Genomic DNA, 7,512 nt, shown 5'->3' with positions numbered 1-7,512 from the left:
TATTTGCAGATGACATGATTCTATATATAAAGGACCCTAAAGACTCTACTAGCAAACTGTTAGAGCTGATAAAAACCTACAGCCATGTAGCAGGATACAAAATAAATACACAGAAATCAGTAGCCTTCATATATGCTAACAACAAACACACAGAGGAGGAAATCAGAGAATCACTCCCATTCACAATTGCATCAAAAAATAAAATAAAGTACCTTGGATTAAACCTAATCTAGGAAGTAAATAATCTCTACAATGAGTACTTTAAAACACTCAAGTGAGAAATTGCCAAAGAAACTAGGAAGTGGAAAACATCCCTTGTTCCTGGATTGGAAGAATCAATATTGTGAAAATGTCAATCTTACCAAAAGCAATCTACACATTTAATGCAATCCCCATCAAAATTCCAAAGGCATTCTTCATGGAAATAGAAAAAACAATCCAAAAATTCATTTGGAATCACAAAAAAACCTAGAATATCTAAAATAATACTGGGCTGGAGAGATGGCTTAGCGGTTAAGCGCTTGCCTGTGAAGCCTAAGGACCCCGGTTCGAGGCTCGGTTCCCCAGGTCCCACGTTAGCCAGATGCACAAGGGGGCGCACGCGTCTGGAGTTCGTTTGCAGTGGCTGGAAGCCCTGGCACGCCCATTCTCTCTCTCTCCCTCTACCTGTCTTTCTCTCTCTGTCTGTCGATCTCAAATAAATAAATAAATAAAAATATTTTAAAATAATACTGAGCAACAAAAATAAGGCTGGTGGTATCACCATACCTGATTTTAACCTATACTACAGAGCCATAGTAACAAAAACAGTGTGGTACTGGCACAAAAGCAGACATGTAGATCAATGGAACAGAATAGAGGACCCAGATGTAAGTCCAAATAGCTATAGCCACCTGATCTTCGATAAAAATGCCAAAAATACTCATTGGAGAAAAGACAGCCTCTTCAGCAAATGGTGTTTTGAAAATTGGATATATATCTGCAGAAGGATGAAAATAGATTCTTCTCTCTCACACATGCACAAGAATTAAGTCCAAATGGATTAAAGACCTTAACCAGACCTGAAACTCCGAAACTGCTAGAGGAAAAAGTAGGGGAAACCCTTCAACATATTGGTCTTGGCAAAGACTTTCTGAGTACAACCCCAGTTGCTCAGGCAATAAAACCACAGATTAACCATTGGAATCTCATGAAATTACAAAGATATTGCACTGCAAAGGACACTGTGAATAAAGCAAAGAGGCAACCTACAGAATGGGAAAAAAATCTTTGCCAGCTATATATCTGATAGAGGACTAATATCTAGGATATACAAATAACTCAAAAAGTTCATGCCGGGCTCCTCTGCTGGGTAGATAGAGCTGAGGGAAGGATCAGGCCTGCTGGTTCCTCCCTAAGGGTTAAGGAGAAAGATGAATGTACAATGATTCAGAAACCTCTCCTAGTCACCAGTGAAAAACCACATTGAGCTGGGAGTCTTTTTCGAAGCAGGAACTTGCTTTATTGCTATGAGCCATTGCCTATATCATGTTGGGGACGAAGGCAGTGATTTTGGAATGGGGGGGTAAGGGCCAATAGTAAACTGTAAGTATTGAAATGGTAATTACAATTCCTGCGTGGAAGTAGCAGGCCAGAAGTCATTAGGCATCTTGCTGAGTCCTAGCTGGCCAGAGACAGGTCACCAAACTTTAGCTAGGCTCAGGAAGTTCCACCAGGCCTCACGCCTGGGCCTTTCAGAGCCCCAAATCTCCCCCTTTTGTTTTTGTAAGAGCATTAGTCACCATGGCCCCTGTCTTAGGTTGTCCCCCTCTGGGGATCTTACCTGTCATTGGTCACATGGAGGGCAGAGGAGGTAGCAGTGGGTCATCTGAGGAACTTAATTCCTGAGTTGCCAGCCTGTGATAATGTATTTCGACCTGATGAAGTTTTATTGTCTCTAGCTGCTGGTGAATAAATTGTGTAATTTTGTTAATTACACAAGGCCTGATAGTGAGGAGAAGGAGAAGGAGGGGGAGGGGTCCAGGTAGAGGGAGAAGGTAGGGTAAGAAGTCATGTAAACCTGTCCGCAGTGGATTGTCCTGGAGGTCCCATCACCTCCTCTCCAAGTCTTCCTGGAGCTTCTTAATCTTGTGCTGGACGAATCCCAATTTATTGGCATAAAAGTGGCATTTTTCCTGTAAAAACAAACATATGCCTCCCTTTTCGGCCGTTAGTAGGTCTAGTCCTCTCCTGTTTTGTAGGACTACCTCAGTCAGGGAATCTAGCTTCCAGGAATGATATCTACATCTGGGATTGAGGTGGCTGGGGCACAAAGGCCCATCCAGTTGGTGGGCAGAAAGTTATAGGCCATCTCGCCTCCACAAACAAACCATTCCAGAAGGCGGGCAGTGTTGAGCACTAGGCTCAGTTGTGTTAAAAGTACAGAAGGGAGGATGAATGTACCCCACATCTATACTGGAATTGTTAGGGGAAGGTGGGACCCAAATGCCCAGAGGAAACAATGGGAAAATCTGGACAGGGATGGGGAAGGTGGCTGAGCAATTTTTTAAGGTCGTATGGGCAATTGTACTGCAAGCAGCCCTAGAGGCCCAGATAGGAGGCAAAGCCAACAATCCTCCGCAAGGGAGGGAGTTATTTCATTTAGCAGGGTGAAGGACCATTTTAGGAACAGTCCTCAAGGGTGGGACACTCCATAGAGAAGTGATTGTCAGTGTCCCCTTGTTGGGGCAAATATTTTAGGTCTCTCGCTGGTACCCAAATGGGTCTTTTTTCTTTTTACAAAGTTTTTCCATGGACAAAAATTCCATGAGCTTCTCATAAATTTCTATCAAAAAATGCCTTTCTGTTACAGAGTTTTTGTACTTTAATTATTTCTCAGTACAAAAGTTGGGAAACAAACAAACCCTTTGATCTTAGCAATATAAACAAATATTAAGGAATGGCCTGCTCTTATCACTGAATGTGTATAATCTTGCTTACATGTAGGTGCTAAAGTCTTCTGTCAAATGGCCCGGAGCTATGGATACAAGTCCAGCCAAATGGCTCCAGACAATTTTCTCTCTTTTTTTTAAATTATTTTTTATGAACTGGGCCTTCTGGGCCTTGGTGCAGAAAGACTGTGCCTGTCTTAGCTTGTCCTCTACGATATTTAGGCCTTACCCATCATTGGTACATGAATTTCATCATTCATGCCCTGTCTTAGGTTGACCTAACTCAAGAGAATCTTACCCATCTTTGAGACTACCTGTCTCTGCAGGGGCTTTAAGATAATGTCTCAGGAAGCTGTCAAATACCTCTTAAATGCATTTTCCCAACACTGTTGACTGTTATTATATTTTTTAGAAGTAACACAAATCCATTGAAAATCTACATGACACTCCAAATGAGTTCTAACTTTTTTTTTTTTACAAGTTATTTGTGGTAGCTTTATTTGTAATAGCTCCAAACGAGTTCTAACTTTTAATTCTAGTATATAGAGCGGCTAACAGGTGAAACTGTATCTAGGGTAAGGATCAAGCACAAGATCTTAAAGGGAGGTACAGTTTGAACTTTCTCAGGAGCTACTTTAAAGCTGTGAGTATGAAGGACAGTTAGACATTAAAAGTACAAGCCTAAAGCCAAATGCCACAGCACACTTTAGGAACTCCTGTTAGGCACACTTTGTATATCTTTAGATTGAAATCTGAAACCCACCATCACACCTTAAGATAAATAATTGAATATATTGGGGGCCATTTATTTAAATTACCACATTTTGCACCTGGCTCCCAATAGATTTATAACTATCACACATTATCAATTGTTAGATGGTGGCGCACGCCTTTAATCCCAGCACTCGGGAGGCAGAGGTAGGAGGATTGCCATGAGTTCAAGGCCACCCTGAGATGACAGAGTTAATTCCAGGTCAGCCTGGACCTGAGTGAGACCCTACCTCAAAAAAAAAAAATAAATAAATTGTTAGAAAAATTCAAAATATTTAGGGTAAATAAGGCCTTTTTTAGTTGGTTGTGTGGGGGTAAGGATTCCCCCTTTTGTTTTTGTAATTGAGATTTGAGAGTTTGATTATATCTTTTAACATAGCCTGGCCCCAGGGGGTTGTATGGGATGCCTGTGGAATGTGAAATTTTTCAGGTCTGCAGAAAATCTATAAAGGCCTTGCTTAGGAAGCAGGGGCCATTATCTGTTTTAATTTGATTAGGCAGCCTGAAAGTGGCAAAACATTGAAGCATATGACTAATGGCATGTTTAGATTTTTTTCCGGCATGTGCGATGCCCAGTAGGCACGGGAAAAGGTCAGTGAGCCCAGGCACCATGAGAGGGCAGACTTCTCCCCTGTCCCCACCTGGGTTAGTCCAAGGGGGCCACATGGCAGTCTCCCAGGAGGTGGATTGCCCACCATTTCCCAGTAAGGGAGGGTTGGGCACAAGCTGCCAGGAGGGGGGCCATCTATTTAAATTACCAAATTCTGTCCCTGGCTCCCAATGGATTTATAACTATCATATATTATAAATTGTACTCAGTTTAATTTTAAAGGTCCCCACAGTCTCGACCAATTTAAGATATTAAGACCTGTAAATGTAAACAAGTTAAACACTTCTAATCTAAAGCCAATCTCTGTGTCTGTAATTTTAACTTGCTTGAGGTTTTGTAGCTTAAAATCTTAAGTCTCAGCCAGGTGTGGTGGTGCACGCCTTTAATCCCAGCACTCGGGAGGCTGAGGTAGGAGGATTATTATGAGTTTTAGGTCACCCTGAGGCTCTATAGGGAATTCCAGGTCAGCCTGGGCTAGAGTGAAACCCTACCTCGAGAAACTAAAACAAAACAAAACAAAACAAAATCTTAAATCTCTTAATCCAATACCTTTAGCTAAGCATATTAGTCTATTACAAATTTAACCTTGATTAAACTCTCTGGGCCTGAGCAGCAGGACGCAGCCAGCCCTTATGTCAGTAGCCCAGTTTCAACAAAGTCCCCTGTAGTCTTTCTTTCCTCTTAGAAAGCTTATAAACCAAATCTCGAAGTTTAATGTTGTCTGTACTTACTATTTTTAAACTTTTATCTGAATAGTCCATAAAATTTGGCTTACCACTCCAGAAGACACCTTTAGTTGTAAGCACCAAATCTATGCCTATTTCTCCAAACCAAAGGTTCCAAAAGATTAACATCCACATGATCAGGTTTAGCTTAGCTCATTAGACAGATTTAGGTTTGCTGGAGGAAGGAATATTTATTGAAGCTTACAGATCCAGGGAAAGTTCCATAATGTCAGAAAAAGCTGGCCTGCCTTCACAGGCCCAAGCAGAGGGAGAGAGAGAGAGAGAGAGAGAGAGAGAGAGAGAGAGAGAAGCACAAGCCTTTAGAAATATAAAAGCCACAGATGCAGCTTGCTAGGTCCCGTTTAGAAATACAAAAGCCGCTGGCAAACCGAAGGTGAAGGGAAAGAGAAAAGGAACAAAGAGATGTTGACAAACAAGTACAAGTTATAGAAACAAAGTTTAGCGCATTAAATATGAAGACTGTCTTACAACTCATGAGGGTATGCTCACCCGCACATGTACACCGATTACCTCCTCCACCACGGCCTCTCACGGGGGCACTAACTAGTCTGTGGGGTTCCCAGAGCCGCACATTAGGTGCCAGATGCCGGGCTCCTCCCCGGGCAGGTAGATAGTGCTGTGGAAGGACCAGGCCTGCTGGTTCCTCCCAAGGGGTTGAGGAGGAAGATGAGCGTAGGACGAGTCAGAAACCTCTCCTAGCCACTGGAGAAAAACCACACTGAGTTGGGAGTCTTTTCGAAGCAGGAACTCACAGAAAAAACTCGCTTTATTGCTATGACGTTGCCTATATCATGTTGGAGATGAAGGCGGGGATTTTAGGACGGGGGGGTGGGGGTGGGGGGGGGTGGGGGGGGCTTGGGGTGGGGTGAGGTAAGGGCCAATAGTAAACTGTAACTATTGAAATGGTAATTACAATTGCCACGCGGATGTGGCAGGCCAGAAGCCATTAGGTGTCTTGCTGAGTCCTAGCTGGCCAGACAGGTTGCCAAACTTGAGCTTGGCTCAGGAAGTTCCACTAGGCCTCATGCCTGGGCCTTTCAGAACCCAACAGTTAAACAATAAGAAGTCAAACAAGCCAAACAAAAAATGGGCTATGGAGCTAAATAAAGAGTTCTCAAAGGAAGAAATACGAATGGCATATAAGCATCTAAAAAAATGTTCTACGTCACTAGTCATCAGGGAAATGCAGATTAAAACTACATTGAGATTCCATCTCACTCCTGTCAGATTGGCCACCATCATGAAAACAAATGATCATAAATGTTGGCGGGGATGTGGAAAAAAAGGAACCCTTCTGCACTGCTGGTGGGAATGCAATCTGGTCCAGCCATTGTGGAAAACAGTGTGGAGGTTCCTAAAACAGCTAGAGATTGATCTACCATATGACCCAGCTATAGCACTCCTAGGCATATATCCAAAGGACTCATCTCATTTTCTTAGAAGTACGTGTTCAACCATGTTTATTGCTGCTCAATTTATAATAGCTGGGAAATGGAACCAGCCTAGATGTCCCTCAACAGATGAGTGGATAATGAAGATGTGGCACATTTATACAATGGAGTTCTACTCAGCGGTAAAGAAAAATGAAGTTATGAAATTTGCAGAAAAATGGATGGATCTGGAAAGGATTATACTAAGTGAGGTTAACCCAGGCCTAGAAAGCCAAGCACCACATGTTCTCCCTCATATGTGGATACTAGCTACAGATGATTGGGCTTCTACGTGAGAAGGAAAAAACTCAGTAGCAGAGGCCAGTAAGTTAAAAAGGAGATATAAAGGGAAGAGAAAGGAAGGGAGGAGGGTACTTAATAGGCTGGTATTGTATATATGTAAGTAGAATGATTGAGATGGGGAGGGGATATGATGGAGAATGGAATTTCAAAGGGGAAAGTGAGGGGGGGGAGGGTATTACCATGGGATATTTTTTATAATCATGGAAAATGTTAATAAAAATTGAGAAAAAAAAAAAAGATTTCCACCCTGCCAAGATGGACCCCTTGGCTTTCTTCCTTCCTCTCCATTCTTTCCCCATTCTCATGAAAGTCATTCTAGTGTTGTTTTCTGTTGTCTCAGCATAACATTTGCCTTTGTTGATGACTCAGGCTATACCTCAGGCCAGTGGGATTCTAATTGCCCAGTACCAGAAGCTTTGCTAGCCCATTCCTCCAGTAATTTCTTCAGCCTGAGACTAAAGTCTATTGCTCAAACTGACTAGGCATTGGTTTTACTGTAATTTTAGCTATTACAAATGATAGTAACCAAGGGATTGTGTAAATTAACTTTTTCTTTTGTATTGAGTGACCCAACTCCTCATGAGCTGGATGAGTCATTTCTAAATTCCACTGGTAACCGTGACCAGCCACAGCACTGCTGCTGTTCCATAACAGGGTTAACATTGGCAATCCACCCAGGAAACCGAAGTTCCTTGTTCCTTCCTTTCATTCTTTCTCTTTAC

The sequence above is a fragment of the Jaculus jaculus genome, chromosome 13 (genome assembly GCF_020740685.1).
Source record: "Jaculus jaculus isolate mJacJac1 chromosome 13, mJacJac1.mat.Y.cur, whole genome shotgun sequence".
NCBI lineage: Eukaryota > Metazoa > Chordata > Mammalia > Rodentia > Dipodidae > Jaculus > Jaculus jaculus.
This window is presented reverse-complemented; position numbering follows the sequence as displayed.